Source organism: Mustela nigripes, chromosome 2 (genome assembly GCF_022355385.1).
Source record: "Mustela nigripes isolate SB6536 chromosome 2, MUSNIG.SB6536, whole genome shotgun sequence".
Lineage (NCBI taxonomy): Eukaryota > Metazoa > Chordata > Mammalia > Carnivora > Mustelidae > Mustela > Mustela nigripes.
Genome location: NC_081558.1, coordinates 110,463,484 through 110,480,591, shown reverse-complemented (window position 1 = coordinate 110,480,591; position 17,108 = coordinate 110,463,484). Strand labels below are relative to the sequence as shown.

Genomic DNA, 17,108 nt, shown 5'->3' with positions numbered 1-17,108 from the left:
TCCTTACATTGTAGTAGTGGATATGACTTGTAAAATAAAGGGGTCTAGTTAAAGAGCTGTGCTCGAAGGCCCTGTGTTTCTGCAGGGGTAGCACTGTGCTAGAAGGGGCTAGGCTTGGGAGCAGGAATAGTTTCCTGAGGGAGAAGGATTTGGGGCCCTGGTGCTGATTTTGTGACCAGCCATTGGTAAGGTGTGGCTCTGCTGTCCTTATAAACAGAGGCCACCGATGCTGCCACCTCATGGGCCTTATCTCCTCTCATTGCTCAACTGTCCCTCTTAAAATCACCCACTTCTGATTTCTTGTCCTTATATTCTTTTTTTTTTTTAAAGATTTTATTTATTTATTAGACAGAGAGAGAACACAAGTAGGCAGAGAGGCAGGCAGAGAGAGAGGGAAGCAGGCTCCCTGCTGAGCAGAGAGCCCGATGCGGGACTCGATCCCAGGACCCTGAGATCATGACCTGAGCCGAAGGCAGCGGCTTAGCCCACTGAGCCACCCAGGCGCCCTTGGCCTTATATTCTTGAGTGAAAATAAGACCATATGAGATTCTTTGCTTCTTGAAATATGTGAATACCGAAGTCACATTGAGAAGCCCACCCTCCCACCCGCAGGACGGTTAAGATTTATGCTTTTCACATTTGTTGGCCCTGGGGGGAGGTTGATAGAGCGTAGATGGTAAGGAGGTATTTTCTGGCTAAAAACAACGACAGGATGTTTTGAGACAGGGGCTTTTGCTCTTGTAAGCCTCAGTGCACAAAGCTGAAGTTTTTGCCGTTGCCACAGGTGGTAGTTCAGCTCATAACAGCAGATGGCATATGTCCGAGTGGCCTGTGGGGTACCCTGGGAGAAGCTGAGGTAGCACAGTCAGAAAGGCCATCGTGTTCCGTCTGCAGGAAGGACCTCTTAGTTGGGGGCCTCTCATTATGAGATTTATCTTGTTAGGCAGCCTATTGTACAGCATATGCCGATGTTTACTTTGGATTAAATGCTATAGCTTTCCGTGCCCATTCATGCTTTCATCCCCTTCTGATTTGCGCCTGTCAGAAAGAGTCCTTCCTGTTGGCCATTTCCTCCATCTCCCCGCCACCATGCTTCTCTGCTTCTTCCTGGTAAGGGGCACCCAGCTCTTGGTCTCTGGTGTACTTAGACGTCTCGATTGTTCTATTCCAAGCACGGTCTGTGTTGTATTGTCAGGTTTCTTGCGAGGTTTCTTGGGTTCTTGGGGAGACTTGTTTTTAGAGACAGGAGACATGGAAAATAGTGAGGGGTACAAAATGGGAGGCAGGCAGGCCCGTCCACCTCCTCCTTGCCCTGTGACTTATGCTCCTTGGTCCTGACTTCGACAGTCCTTGACAGTTTACTGAGCACCTTCCCCCTGCACTCTCCCATGCCACGAACTTGCTAGCAGTACGCTCGGTTTTGTAATCGACAAAACTGTGGCTCCGTGGAGTGAAATGGCATGCCAAGGGCTCCTTGACTAGTAAGGGTAGAGCAGGACTGGAGCTCAGTGTTCAGATACTGAATCTAATCTTCTTTCTACTCTTTGTCACCTGGCTCAGGTTGGTAACCTGGAGCCTGGGAAGGAAAAAGGACTCAGCCTGAATCGCAGATGTGATTCAGGACTTTAGGTAATGCTGGGCATGAACCTCTGTGTGGCCAGTGAATGGGGAGGGGAAGTAGAGAAAGGATGAAGATCAAACAGTTACCATGTTCAGTGGAAATAGAAAGCAAGCCACAGATGTGGGCCATGTGTGTAATTTTAAATTTGGTAACAATCATCTTATAAAAGTAAACATAAAAGATGAAGGTTAAGCTTAATATCTTTAACCCAATATCTATAAAATATTTGCTTTATTAAGCAACTGACATAGAAGTTATCAATCCAACATTCTTCCATTCTGTTTTTCCATATAGTTTACATACGGCACGTCTAGGGATGGCTTGGGCACACTGCTAGGGCTCCAGAGTGCACGCGCCTAGTAACTCCGGTGCCAGGTGAAATTGTGTTTTATGTAGTTCGTATATTGCAACAATCACAGTACTGCCTAATGGCTGAGGAAATGGACCCAGAGAGGTTATATAACTTGCCTGGGGTCGCAAAGCTGGAAAGTGAGAGCTGGGTTGTGACCCAGGTCTGTCCCTCCTCTCCCCGCTGCTTGATCTGAGCCTGGAAGGATGGGGGAATTGAATAGGTGGAAATGAGCAATGGCCTTGATGTGGTGTTATTACCCCTGTGGGTTTGCCTTGTTGCTGGCGTTGATAGTATTGTGTGCAGTGGACAAGGGGGGCCGGGAGCAGAGCTGGGGTAGCCCATTTCCAAACCATTGTTAGACTTGCTTCTGGGGAGGTGGCTGAGGGATCAAGGAGAGTAGAGGGAGCCGCTGTCTTCAAAGGCAAGAGCGGAACTCAGAACTCGAGGGGGTCCTTTCAGTATGCGGCGAGCCTGTTACGGGAAGGTTCGGGTTATAACTCGGAGAGAACTCAGCCCTGGCCAGGCCGTGAAGTGCCAAGCAAATGTGTTTGCCCTCCCTGTGCTAAGGCAGGAGACTCTGTGTTTTATCTGAGTTTTATGCCTTTCCTGGAAGACCGCGATAGTTGTGATGGAGGGAAATTGGGTTAGGAGGGCCGTGTGCCTGCCTTGTGGGCGAATGAGTGGGTTCTAAGTTGTTTTTCTTGTTTTAGTCACAAATACTGCAAAAGCAGTAACGATAGACTTCTTAATTCCTGGCATTCTGGCACATTACTGTTCATTTCACAGTGTTCTCTTGCTGTCATCCATTTTTCCGATTGTGGAAAAGAAAAAAAAGTTTTTATTATAATTGTAGCATGGATGGTGTTTATTGTGTCTCCCTTTACCATAAACATTTTTCTATCTTTACAGTGTGTGTGGTATGTGAATGGCCTCTGAGGATATCACTGAATTCTATATTTAATTTGCCTGTTTCTATGGCTGGAGATTGAGATTATTTCAAAATTGAGAAATTTAATGCTCTAGCCTGCAACCTCATGCTTAGGTTTCTTTTCTATCTTTTGTAATTAGCTTATAAATTCAGAACACTAAGATTTGTAAATATATTTATGAATTGTTTTAATTACATTGAAATATAATTTAATTATATTTCAATGTAATATAATTAAATATAATTGTTTATAACTATCAATTATAATTATAAATTTAAAAATTTCTTTAAAAATTTATTTATTCATTTATTTATTTGTTTGAGAGAGAGAGTTTGAGTACGAGCAGGGAGGGGCAAAGGCAGAGGAAGAGGGAGAGGGAGAGAGAGAATCCCAAGCCGACTCATGCTAAGCAAGGAGCCCGACACAGGGTTTGCTTGATCCCATGACACTGAGCTGGAACCAAGAGTCAGACCCTTAACCAACTATACCACCACCCAGGTGCCCCTAAAACTCTTTCTTTATAATAAATACCCCAGCCTTTGAATTCTAGGCCAGAAAGCTACAAACATTTTAAAATATGTTGGTTGTTCTGAGGTCTTGCTTCCATTTTCTCAAAATACAGCTTGTTTTTTTTTCTCTTCCCTACCAGTTTTATTGAGATATAATTAACAGACAGCACTATAGAAGTTTAAAGTGAACAACACGCATTTCCACTTTCCCATCAAGTGTTATGTGAGCTCACCATTTTTTGCCACAAAAAATGCACCGAGTATGAAAATTTCCTCAAAGTTTTGCGAAGTTGAAAATGAGGGTAAACGTGCCAAGTGTTTATGTGGACTGACTTCCTCATATGCCTCTTGGAACACCACTGACGCCACTGAAAAGAGGGACAGACAAGGCCACCATAGGTACTGGGGGCCTTTCCTTGAGGCAGGTCGGGGAAACAGTTTCCTGTGTGGACTGATGGTGAGGGCCAAGCCCCAGTACTCACCACCTTCAAGTCTGGACACAACATTCCCCACAATTTAGCCTCAGTTTCCCATGGGGGAACCAAAGGAGCAAGGAGCTCCATCATGAACCAGATGTAGCCTGCAGAAAAGGGCTGAACTTCCCATTTCCCTCTGCACCTCCTATTGCTTGTGGATCTGTCACAGGCTTTGGAGGCAGAGAGATGTGTGGGGGTGGGCACGTTATTTAATCTCTCATTGGCTCATTTTTCATCTACAGTTGCCAGGAGAGTGAACATGTTCCTCCTTGAGAGATACTAAGAGCAGTGCTTGCGACATAACTAGTGCTCAGAGAAACTTGTAAAGAGTGGGTTTGAATCTCAGACCCGACACTTTCTAGATGCCTGCTTTGGGCAAATCACTTAACCTTTCTGTTCTTGCTTCAGGAAAATGGGATGATAGCCCCTGCCTCACAGAGTTGTTTGGGGGTTTTTGTGAGATGATGGGTAGCATAGAGCTCAGCACAGAAAAGCCCCTGCATAAAGAAAGCCAAAGGAAACACATTGTTTTAATTTTTCTTTTCTACTCTGCAGAAGGGAGAGCTTTATCCCCTTCTACTGGTCTAAGCAGCAGTTCTGTTGTAATGAGCTCCTGCATTTTGACCATGTTTGTTGTTATGGTGCCTTTTTATGTCTTACATTGTAGGTAGGAGCAAAGCAACATTTTTCATGTCCCTGAAGCTTTTAACAGGTTTTCATAAAGTCTCGTTTTGAAGGTCAGCAAGTACCTAATTTTACCAAGAAAGGGTGATACTTCATAGACTTACTAATTTAGTGGCCTGTCCCCACAGCTGACATCAAAAGAAACCATCAGGTTTATGGAAGGTATCAGGTGTTTTGTTACGCTCAGATGAAATTTGTCTGAATGAAAAGGTAACAGGCATGATCTTTAGGAAATACAAAGAAATGACCAAAGGGGCACTTGAGCACGGCCCGCCCACCCCCTGCTCCTGTCTGTCCTCATCTTCCTGTCTGAGTTGAGATGTCTCCCCCAGGGCATCCTCCCTGAGCCATCGGGACCGGGTGACTGGACTCTTCTCATGGTCACCTACTGGGTGACTGTGATTCTTTCTTACCTGCCTTTCTCCCTCAGAGGCAGAGACCTGCCGTAGTCACTCTTGTTATCATTGTTATCTTTGTTCCCTAGCACTGAGCCTGAGTCACCGTTGGATCCATGTCACCTACCACTGGGCCAGAACAGCATAGCACTCCGTAAGTATTTGTTGGCTGAATGGATGAACTTATGAAAATCCACCCGTGATGCTAGAAGGTGTGTGCATGACAATGGCAGATGGATTTGCAAAGGAAGGTAAGCTGAAGATTAAGTGCCATTTTCCCCGCCTAGGCAAAGGACAAATGAGTGGAGCGTACTTCCCTTTGCTTCTGCGGCTTTATACCTTGTGAGGCATGGGTTTATTCCTTTATCCCAGCTGTTTCTCGTCCTTAAATGTCCTCTTTCTTTCAACATCTCACAAGTTCCCATCAGTGCTATTGACCTGTGCCAAAGATTTGGCATGAGTCTAGTTCCATGGTATGTTCATGTCCGGTTTGAACTCTGGGCATATCGCAGAAAGTATGAATGTTTCCTTCTTCAATCCTCATGACTTGTGAGTTAGAGAAGAGCCAGAGCGAGCCTCCCTGGCTTTCCTTGAGCAGCAGGAACTGGTGGGAGTGGGTGCTAGGCAGGTATAGGAGTAATCTTGGTGTGAAATACTCTTTGCCTAGAAATGTTGCCTCTGGGGCCTTCTGCTTCATCACTGCTCATCTGGGAAGTCCAATCTAACATAACCACAGTATTCTCTACTGAACACCTATTGTATGCAGGGCAGTGTACTGAGAGTTTCACTGATAGCCTCTCAAATCCTCATATGTAAGGACTAATGCAAATCCCCTACATCTTTCATAAAGCCTTGCTGGCTACTGAAGTCAGCAGCATGACACAGTGATAAAAGGAGAATTTGAGAGGAGCCAAGAAATTTGAGTTTCGGTTTGGCTCTGTTGCAGACCCGTGATGTGGCCTCCTCTATGCCAGTGGGCCCGTTTTCTCATCTCTAAAAATGGGATGGCGAGAAGCCATGAGATGCTTTCTCAGTTCCCTTCTGTTTCATATCCTCAGTGTGTCTACTCCAACCCAACCTGTTCTCTTCTTTGCCTGAGTTATTGTAGATTACAGATCAGAATTACATGGTTTAGTAGCACCGTACGTTCTGAGTGAGGCTTATCTCCTAGCGATACTCCACTCTTCCAATGCCAAAGACCTTATCTTGTTCTCTTAAATGCTTCTTAACTCTGAGCCTACCTCATTGGTGAAATATGACGCTGTTACCCTTGTGTGAGGCCCTGGAACGTCTTGGGTACATGTTGCCCTGAGATGGTTGTTTCTGGGCCCCTTCAGTCTTTTTCACGTTAAGACCTGAGGTTGGTTGTCAGATCCATTTTCAAATAAATTGGACTTCGAATGGGATGAACTTCTTCTTAACCGTTACTGTTATTTAGTGCCTTTTGTTATTTAGTGCCTTTTGTGCCCTAAGGCATCCTTGTCTGCTCCAAGTTCATGAAGATACTCTCCTATATTTGCTTCTAGAAGTACTTTCATTGGAATTTTCACATACAGTTCTAAGATCCTTCTCAAATTAATTATATGGATAAAGTGAAGTAGAGGTTCAAGGTTAATTTGTTTCCTCTGCATAGATATCCAGATATTTCAGAACAATTTATTAAGAAGATTTTCCTTTCTCCATTGAATTTCATTGGTAGCATTGTAAAATGTTATTCCTGTATATGTGTGGGCCCGTTTAGGGATTTTGTGTGTGTTTTTTTGCTTGTTTGTTTTTCCCTGTTGTAGTTGTCTGTCCTTACCCCATTAACACATTGCCTTGATTACTGTGGTTTTATAATAAGTTTGGTAATGTAAGTTCTTTAGATTACTGTGGTTTTATAATGTTTGGTAATGTAAGTTCTTTAACTTTGTTCTTCTAAGATTGCTTTTGCTCTTCCAGGTCTTTGAATTTCCTTATAAATATTAGACTTAGCTTGTCAGTCTCTACAAAATAACAGTGGGGATTTTGACTGAAAATGCATTGAGGCTGTATCAGTGTGTTTGAGTTCTACAGAGAAATAGAAGTTTCTTTTTCTCTCCCCCTCTCTCTCTCTCACACACACACAGTTTATTCTATTTTTAAAAAGCTGGTAGTGATGCTCTGAATTGATTTTGAGACCAACTCATGTAAAATACATGTTTTTGATAAACACTGGTGCAGTGAAGGAGAGGGACCTATAAAAGAAGGGATTACCACCTACTGGGAAGTGCTGCCAGGGTATACAGTAAACTGTAGGACACAAGGGAGGGAGGGCCAAACCAGGCAGTGCTTTGGAAAGTCTGGGAAAACCTCTCAGAAGTCCTTGAGGAGTTGACATAGAAAAGGAGGCATTTAATATATTTGACAAGAGGGTAGGGAGAGGTATTTGAGCTCAAGGATGACAGCAGTGGTACGAGTGGGAAATGGTGAGGTAGGATGGGTGGAACTTCCTTGGTTTAGTCCAGCTGGAATGTGAGAGCTATAAGGGAGTGGTGGAATATGAGGTTACAGATAACAACAGTAGCAGTAAAAATCACAAAAACTCTGACGACAGCCTAAAAAATTTAAATTTTATTATGTGTGTATCAGGAAGGCGCTGGAGGGTACATTAAGAAATGATCCAATTCCATTTGTGTTTTACAAAGGTTGACTCTGTCCGCCATGTGCAGCTAGACCAGTCTCTGCCCTATGTAGTCATGAATTAGAACAGAAAAGCCAGACCCAAAGGAAACCCAGTTCTGGAAGCCAGATCCTAACCCACATTAGGCAATTATCCTTTCATTCTACCATGCACCTTCTTAGAAGATCCACCCAGATATACAAATTGTGCTTTTTTGAGCATATACTGAAAATATTATAGTCCCTTTCAGGGCATGGTAAGAAGTGGAAATAGAGCTCATTCTGTCTGTTCTTTCTTATTCCCTGGGTAGGGTTACCTCATCTAGAGAGCAAAGTTATGGGAACCTGTGAGAGAGTGAAAATCTCTTACACCTACAACGTGGCATTATTCTAGGTGCTTTCTAACTATTAACCTAATTAATCTTCACAATATTTCTCTGTGGTATAATTATTTCCATTCCATAGATGAAGAAACTGAGGTACATTGCATTAAGTGACCTGCCTCAAGTCACACATCCAGCAATTAGCAAAGCTAGGTTTTAGTTGAAATCTATTCTCCTAACCACCATGAGGCTTCTTGGTTGGATTTGATTTCATTCCAGCCATGTCCTTGAATCCGGACCTTTGAACAAAGATGGTCATGAAAAGATTTGGCTGTGAGTCTCAATATTGCCAAATTGGAATCATCCCTAATATAGAGGAAGAGGAGAGTTTTCCTAGCTAGGAGAAAGAAGGATGGCTTCTTGGAAGGAAATGATATTTTAATGGAGCTTTGGAGAGATGAGTGAAATTTTGAGAAGCAGAAACTGCTGAGAAGGAAGGGCAGCAGTACCAGCCGAGATGATGTAATCCAACTATAACCTCCCTCTGTTGTAATTAAAAAACTAGACAGAATGCAGAAGTAACTACATGAGAGCCCTAAGAGTAATAGCAGGCAGATAGGATACTGGGCCTGAAACTTGGACAATGACCCATAATGGTCCTTGTCACATGGAATTGCATAATGGTGTGGGAGGCTAAAACGGTGAGATAGCCCTATCTTTCCAGCCAGAAGAACCCGGCAAAGGAGCCACCAGGGAGTGGGAGGAAATCACTGAGAGGAGAGAGCTGGATAAAGGGCCCCACTCACTCTGTACATAGACTGATAGAAGTCACGGGAATGCTCCAAGGTGTGTGTGTGTGTGTGTGTGTGTGTGTGCATGGCATAGACCCAAAGAAGCACAGCAAAGGTCTGTGCTTGACTATGACATTAACACTACCCAGGTCCTAGATGAACCCTGTGTTGCCTATGGGACAGGGAGACCCAATTAGCCTAGTGAAGGCTTTGAAACCTGAGCTGGCAACAAAGCTACCAGTTGCAAAAGAGGGAGACAGAATTTCCAATCTGAACCTAAGTGGGTTAATTGTCCATTAAATTAATAAAAATATCAACATTTCTTTCCAGAGAATTTTAGCAGGATTTAGTCTCATATTATTCAAAAGTCCAGGATACAATCCAAATTTTCTCAATATAAAAAGAGCCAGGAAAATCTGAATAATACTCAAGGGAAAAGACCATAATAGGTGCTAACCCTGAGACGACTCAGATGGAATTATGAAACAGATGTACAGTAGCTGTTATAACTGTTCTTCACTCTTGAAATGAATGAAAAGATAGAAATTATCAGCAGAAAAATAGAAATTTTAGAGCTGAAAAGATGAGATCTGAAGTAATAAATTCATTGCATGGGCTTAGTGACAGAAAAAAGATGACAGAGAAAAAAAATTCGTGAACTTGAAGATAGATCAATAGAAATTATGCAGAATTTTATATTTGTAAATAGACATTTTTTAACTGGGAAAAAATGAACAGCATCTCAGGATACCATGAGACAACATCAACAAGTTGAAAATTCATGTTATTGGAGTCCCAGCCCAGAGGGTGGGGAGAAAAAAATACAAAAACAAAAACAAAAAACCTATTGGTGCAGAAAAATTTGAAGATGGAATGGCTAAAAATGTCCCAAATGTGGGGAAAGACATAAACTTACAAATTAAAGAATCTCAGTGTGGGGCACCTGGGTGGCTCAGTCGGTTAAGTGTCTGACTCTTGATTTTGGCTCAGGTCATGATCTCAGGGTCTTCGGATCAATACTTGCATTGGGTGGGGTGCCTGGGTGGCTCAGTGGGTTAAAGCCTCTTCCCACGGCTCAGGTCATGATCCCAGGGTCTTGAGATCGAGCCCCACCTCGGGCTTTCTGCTCAGCGAGGAGCCTGCTCCCCCCCCACCCCCAGCCTGCCTCTCTGCCTGCTTGTGATCTCTGTCTGTCAAATAAATAAATAAAATCTTAAAAAAAAAAAAAAAGACTTGCATTGGGCTCTGTGCTCAGTGGGGAGTCTGCTTGAGTTTTTCTCTCTCCCTCTGCCCCTCCCCTCACTTGTGGGCACTCTTTCTCTCTCTAATAAATAAATAAATCTTAAAAAAAAAAAAAAAAAACTTAGTGAATCCTAAATAGGATAAACTCAGTAACAACTACTCAGCCACATCATAATCAAACTGCTGAACGTGAAAGATAAAAAATATGAGAGCAGCTAGGGAAATAAGTTACATTTCCTATTTAATAGGCAAGCCTATTAAAACAGCTATAGGCTTCTCATTTACAACCAGGTTGGCCAGGGGCAGGGGAATAACATCTTGAAAATACTGAAAGAAAAGACCTGTCAACTCCAAATTTTATACCCAGAAAAAAATATCCTTTGGAAGTGAAGGAAAAATAAAGATCTCAGGTGAAGGAAAAAACAAGAAACCTCATATCTAGTAACTCTACTCTTTATTTGTTGTTGTTAAAGATTTTATTTATTTATTTGACAGAAAGGGAGATGGTGAGAGAGGGAACACAAGCTGGGGCAGTAGGAGAAGGAGAAGCAGGCTTCCCACTGAGCAGGGAGCCCGATGTGGGCTTGATGCCAGGACCCTGGGATCATGACCTGAGCTGAAGACTGAGGCTTAACGACTAAGCCACCCAGGTGCCCCAAGCTGCCCTACTCTCAGCTGCTAATGGAAGTTTTTCATGCTGAAGGGAAATGATGTGAGTGGGAAACTTTGAACATATATGAAAGAAAAAAAGAGTAATGATAAATAGGTATCTAACACCATAGATTGCTGTTAGTAAAACTACAGACAAAAGTACCAAAGTAAACAAAAATCCTAAGGCCATGACACAGGGGTAACTATATATTACTGGCAATATTTTCGACATGGTTCCTTCAAGTTACTTTCTCTATGAATAACATTTCTTTTTCTCTTCCCTCCCCCTCTCTACACAATACTTTCTTTCAACTAAGATTATAGTATATGTGGTTTTATAATATTCTTTACCAATTCACATTGTATTATAAACACTTTTTGCTTAGAAACCTTAATTACTGAAAGTTTTATTAGGTTTGATAACTTATGTTTTGAAAATGAATATATTTTAGAAATACATACTGATATATTTATGGATGCAATGCTATGGTGTCTATAATTTGTTTTTAAAACCCAAGCTGGGGGACTCATTGGATATGGATGATAGAAGATTGGCCATATATTGGGGCACCCGGATGGCTCAGTCAGTTAAGCATCCAACTCTTGGTTTTGGCTCAGGTCATGATCTCATTAGTGGTGAGCTAGAGCTCTGTGGCAGGCTCAGTGCTCAGCAGGGTTCTGCTTGAAGATTTTCTCTCTCTGCCCTTCCCCCAACTCATGCTCATGCTTTCTCTCTCTCAAATAAATAAGTAAATCTTAAAAAAAAACTCTGAAAAACAAGTGACCATAAATTAATCATTGCACATATTGGGTAAGGAGTACCTGATAGTTCAGTTTACTACTTTCTGTGGTTTTCTCTATGTATGCAATCATTCATTCAAAAGCTTTAAGAAATCTTCATGGATGTGATTTTTAATTATTTCATCATATCCTGTTTTGTGGACATTCCATAACATTTAGGTGTTCCTCTATTGTTGTAAATGGTGGTTGTTTCAGGTTACCTGTGGGCTGAGATGGAACTATGGGCTTTGACAGCTTCTCTGATTATTAACTTTTGCAGATGTGACCATTGAGTTAAAAGAGAATGGATATTTTGGTGCTTTGATACATTTTGCCAAATCGCCCTTCAGAAGGGATAGTGTATGTAATTTCCATACAAGAGGTGTATAAAAGTGCTCTTTTCAGCTTTCTGTTATATACACTTCCAGCCTCTATCAAATTGATAGATTAATTTACTGTTTGCATGTGTCTTTCTTTGGTTTCCGGTGACATTGAGTTCCCCAGCCTGACACTGAATTGCTTCCCATCTTTTTAGGGAGGGAGCAAGGGAGGAGAGTAGAGAGAAAGAAAGACCTCTGCATTCCTCACTTTGAAGATGAAAGAACAGACACAGGGAGCCCCGGGTTCTAATCCTGGCTCTGTCCTTTTTTAGCTACTCACTACACACCCTCAGCCTCTCTGTGTCTCAGATGTCTTCAGTGAAGGCCTCGAGCAGGCTGCCAGCCTCCGTGGGGGTGAAGTTACAGAGATTCACTGGGGTCAGCCTGTGCGGTGGTCCACCAGGGGATGGTAGCTGTCGTCCTCAGATACGATGTCGTATCAGGATACGATGAAAGGACCCGCGCTGTCCTGTGCTCAGAACTGGGTGTCCCCACTTCTCTGCTCCCTGCACAGGGTAGGCGCCTGAGGGAACTGCTGCTCCTGTTTGTGTCACTGTCTCTGTACCTTTTGTTCTTTGCAGTCTCTCTGGTCTTTCAGCTGTGGCTGGGAGATGGAGGGGCAGTGTCGTAAGCCAGGAAATCCTGGGAGCTGGGTGAACGAGGAGGCAGGAGTTCTGACTGACTGCTGATCATATTTATGTGGGTCAGTGGGAATGCATGTTGTGGTGCTGGGCTTAGAGGCTTGGGGTGAACTTTAGGTGGGTGTGTTTGGCTCTGACTCACCTTGTTTTCTGCAGCAGAATTCAGACCTGGAACGTGATCTTTCCAGGGCAGTCCAGCCAAGGTGTGTGTGGCGGGGGGGGGGGGGGGTCTTTGTCTCAATTCACTGCCCCCTTCCTGGCCCTTCATCTTCCTCACCCTGTTTCTCTATACCTAAGCCCAGAGCCCTTAAATTGGACTTGTTCTTACTATACACACACACACACACACACACACACACACACACCCTACTTCTAGAAGGTTGAGAACAGCTGAAGCAGGAAAGAGGACTGTGGCTCTAAATAACCCATCTGCTCACAGACTAAGAGAGAACCCAACGTATTCTTTCTCCATTTACAGCTTTTGATTGGTGAGAAGTGGGGGTGGTGAGAACCCTTTGGGTTATTTCAACACCAAGTAAGAAGGCCAGGCCAGAACACTCCCCGAACACCCCCCGAACACCCCCCAACACTCAGCTCAGAGCAGGGATGCAGCTGACTAGGCACAGAAGCATTTCTCCTGAAATTAAAGTTGGGTGCCCAGACCTCAGTGCTCCCTGCCTACCCTGGTTTCACTCTGGGACCACTTCACTGACTTCCTGTTTTCTTCTTAGGGGCCCAGTACAGTTGCAAGAGACCTAAGGGTAAGGTTAGCAGGCAAAATGAGTTTGGACTATTTTCTGAATCAAGGAAAAATCCAGACAAAGGACAGCAGGCTTTCTTGTGAGAATTTGTTTTTCCTGCCCTGCCCAGGCAGTGAGCTCCCTGCTCCATGGAAATTGGGGCAGAACTTTCCAGTCCCCTCCTCCTGCCAGGACTCCCGTCCCCTGTGGGGTCTGCAGAGGTCTCTGGGGGACAGACTCTGAGGGAATTGAATAACTTTGTGTTTTCATGCGTATGATCACAGAGAAGGGATTCTTCTAACAGTTGTAATAATTGAAGGATGCTTTATTGAAGGATGCTTTAAGGAGAAATCTTCAGCATCTTAAGTAGGTATTCTTGAAACAGTGTTTCTTTTTCCTCTTTGAAATGGGCAGGTGCTTTACCCACAAGCTTTATTTCCAATGGCTTTATAGAGATGAAGAAGTTATATCATGCTCTTAGAGAAACTTAAAACAACAATAGTTTCATCTGTGTGCTGCTGGAAAGTTCCTTCGATAGCCCTGTGAAGTAAGGATCGTTCAGCTCCCTTCCTTGTGAGCAAACAGAGGCTCGAGAGGATACGTGATTTGCAAGGACACACGGTGATTTGAGTGGACAGCTAGGGATCTCGCCTGGGACCTGGTTTCTAAGTTTTCCAGGAGTTCAGCCTTCCTAGAACCACCCCCTTGGCTCTGACTTCCCGAGGGTCCAAATCTGCTTCTCTTGGCTGTGCCGCAGACATCGGCTTTGTCGAGGTGAACATCGAAGTCCTGTATTTAGCCAAAGACAAATATCGACTCATGACACTCCCAGAAAGTCCATCTCCTCTCGAAAATGAAGACTTCCTCCACCCACGGCAGCGAAGCCGGCTGCCGCCTCTCGTGCCCCCTCCCTGCTCCTGCTGGGCGCAGGTATACAAGCCACCAGTGAGTAAGCATGGTCCTTACTTCCAACCCTTACAGCAGTCCCCGGAGGTAGGTGGTTTTGCATACATTTTACAAAGGAGGACACTGAGTGCTTATATCACATTTGCCTGAGATCACACAGGGATGAATAATGCGGCTGGGATCCAAGTCTAGATTCTTCTGACTGCAAAGCTGCATGCGCTCCCACGAAATTTTGCTCTGCTCTCTCAAACTGGGTCCCATCTGAGTGTCTTCCTCATCCCAGGGTTGGTCCTCGTCTTGTCTGCACGGGGGCCTGCACCCAGGTTTTCCTGGCCTGTGGGACTTGGGTCAAATCTCAGTTGAGATCCTGGCTCTGTGTCCTAAGAGTAGGGTGCTCGTGGGCACGTGTCGCAGCCTCCCTGACCCTGGGTATCGGCGCTGCACTGCCTTGAGGGGTTATTTGGAAGATTCGGCAGGTATCTGGTCTCAGATGTGGCCTGTGGCAGGTGGCCCAGGGCCCAGAAGCAGCAACTGTTCGTAGTTTCTTGGCCGCTTCCTTTCAGGGAGTGGAGGGGTGTTGTGAGCTGCAGCAGTCTCGTCCTGCTGGAGCTGGGTAGTCTCTATAAGCTCAGCACTTCCCTCCCCTGCTCTGAAGCTTCTTATCTGCTCTCCACTGTGTGCCTCCTAATCACTGGACTCATCTGGGGTGACTCACAGTGCCACGGGCTGAGGTCCCAGTCTCCCTTTTGGAGTCCCCTCGCCCACCTCCTTGCTGTTTCTCTCCTGTCCTCCAGGCTTTCCCCCTCCATGGATGCTTTGATCCCAGGTTGGATGTGGCTAAATACAGCCACCCAGACATCCCAAGGGTCCCTACTCCTGGGCTGTGACTCTTAAGCACCTTTTTTGCAAGAAGAAAATATTCACTTATTTGGCACATGAAGCCAAGCCACAGGCACTGACCGTGGCCCTGGCAACATTGAGGTAACTAGCTGATTCAGGTGCTCACTGTCTGGGGCTGTGTCTGTGGGGGCGGTGGGATGCAAAGTAAATAGTGCATTAGGTATTTAGGTCATTGTTTGTCTGATTTTCATGGCATTTAAGGCTGTTAGCATCGTGAGTGCAGGGGAGTGGCAGTTACCTGTGCATCTATAGTTCTGCACTCAGAGTTATCAACATCTTTGTCGAATTGATTGTTCCAAATAGATGTGGTCCGAAGGTAAGCTCGCAGCTTTGCCAAGCCTAGTGGTGGTGGTGGGGGGGGGGAGGATTGTGGGGAACCCAGGGGTGGCCCTTCCTTGTCCCCACCCTCCTCCTTTCCCCTCTACCCTCCTAAGTCATATTTGTTGACTGGGTCAGCATGCAGCAGTTGACAGCTTTTTTTGCTGACTTGCCAGTGGGCTGTAGGAAGGAGAGCTCACAGGCTTCAGGGCCAGACATTGACTGGGCAGGGTGCATGATTCCCCAGCCTCACACTCCTTCTGTAAAGTGTTGCAACAGCAGACTTGACATTCATGAGGGTGTTCTGTTGAGATCCTTGAGAATTCTCTTTTTTTCTTTTTTAGGATTTTATTTATTTATTTATTTAGGGAGAGTGCGGGGTGGGGGCCTGTGCAAAGGGGAAGGGAGGGAGAGGGCATCTCAAGCAGACTCCGTGCTGAGCATGGGGTCCGTGACCCAGGGCTCCATCATGCCTTGAGCTGAAGCCAAGAGTCCGAGGCTCAACCGCCTGAGCCACCCAGACATCCCAAGAAATCTTTGAGAATTCTTAATCAACCTCCTCTTCAGCATTGTGACCAGATTCTCATTTATTGACAACAGTCCTAAGGTGAGACATTCATTCTCATCTGACAGAGGACTCATGCATATGCTACCAGAGTGCAAAATTTCCCCCATATATGCAGCCAGACATAATTGAACAATTAAACAATTTCTGTCTCCTATGATTTCGTGAATCATGAGTTCATGATTTCATGAATAGGGCTGTAGGCATTAATAAATCCGTTAGCAGGCATTCATCATCGAGTATAAACTTTCCTTCACAAGGACTAGCAGCCTTATTTCTTTGGGAACTATAGTTCACAAGGAATTATTTGTATCATTTTCTGGTGCTTGGAGGGCACAGAGCCTGCCCATTCCCCTCCACCTCCCAGTACCCCGGGTCGCAGACTGGGGATGAGCCCTCTCACATATGAAGGGACTGGCTTCTACCAACTTTCTGTGCACATACTTCATATTCATTCATGAGCAAGATCAGCCTGTTTTATGTTTAGGACCTTTGGGGTTGTTTTCCAATAGTTAACAATTTCAGATGTTGACTCTGTAAACACCAAAGGTCCACCGTAATACCAGCAACCATCCGGGGCTGTTATAAGATCCAGTTCACCATATCAAGTATCTAGCATCCCAGGTGTGCACTGGGCTTTGATCTCAATACTGTTGGTTTCCTTATAACTGAAACCATTTGCTTCCGGTGTTAGGTGGGCACGACTGTGGCCGAGAGAGTCACAAGTCAAACAAGAGGGCCACTAAAGCATAGCTTTTAAGAACATGGTCTTCAGATTCAGACAGTGCTGGGTTCCAGTTTTAGCCCTTCCATTTACTAGTCAAAGCCCTTCAACATCTTTAAAATTCAGCTTCCTTCTTTGGGAAATGGAAGCAATAATGTTGCGAACCTCAGAGGATGGCAGTTAGGGTTGAACGAACTCTTCTGTGTACAGTTTTAGTTCTGCACCTGCCATGGAAGAAGCCCCCAGAAGGAGCCACGGTGACTTCTCGACTTCTCTCTCCCTCTCTCTTTCTCTGCAGGGATATACACCCAGTAGGGGCTTCATGTTCATTGACGATTTCGGTTCAAGTCTGAAATCATTGCCCTATTTAAAAATTAGCCACCCCCCCTCCCCACCCCAACATACATATTACAAGGCCTAGCAGTGGGCCCTAGTCTGATACTGAGTACCACTTGTATATCTTGTGCTTGGCAGTGCTGAAACAGCAGAATGGATGTTAGTGAACTCTATCCCCACAGAGCCCTATCCAATTGGAAGGATA

The 17,108-nt window shown here is 44.6% G+C and overlaps 1 protein-coding gene across 3 annotated transcripts in view; it reads left to right on the top strand.

Annotated features, from left to right (window-relative positions):
• The window catches only part of ST6GAL1 (ST6 beta-galactoside alpha-2,6-sialyltransferase 1), a 91,904-nt gene that overhangs the window by 27,502 nt on the left and 47,294 nt on the right, over positions 1–17,108 (top strand). For all 3 annotated transcript variants that reach the window (XM_059391312.1, XM_059391314.1, XM_059391317.1), the window contains one exon: positions 5,056–5,120. The gene's annotated coding sequence lies outside the window, so the exon portion shown is untranslated. Of the gene's footprint in view, positions 1–5,055; positions 5,121–17,108 lie in introns of those variants that run through there.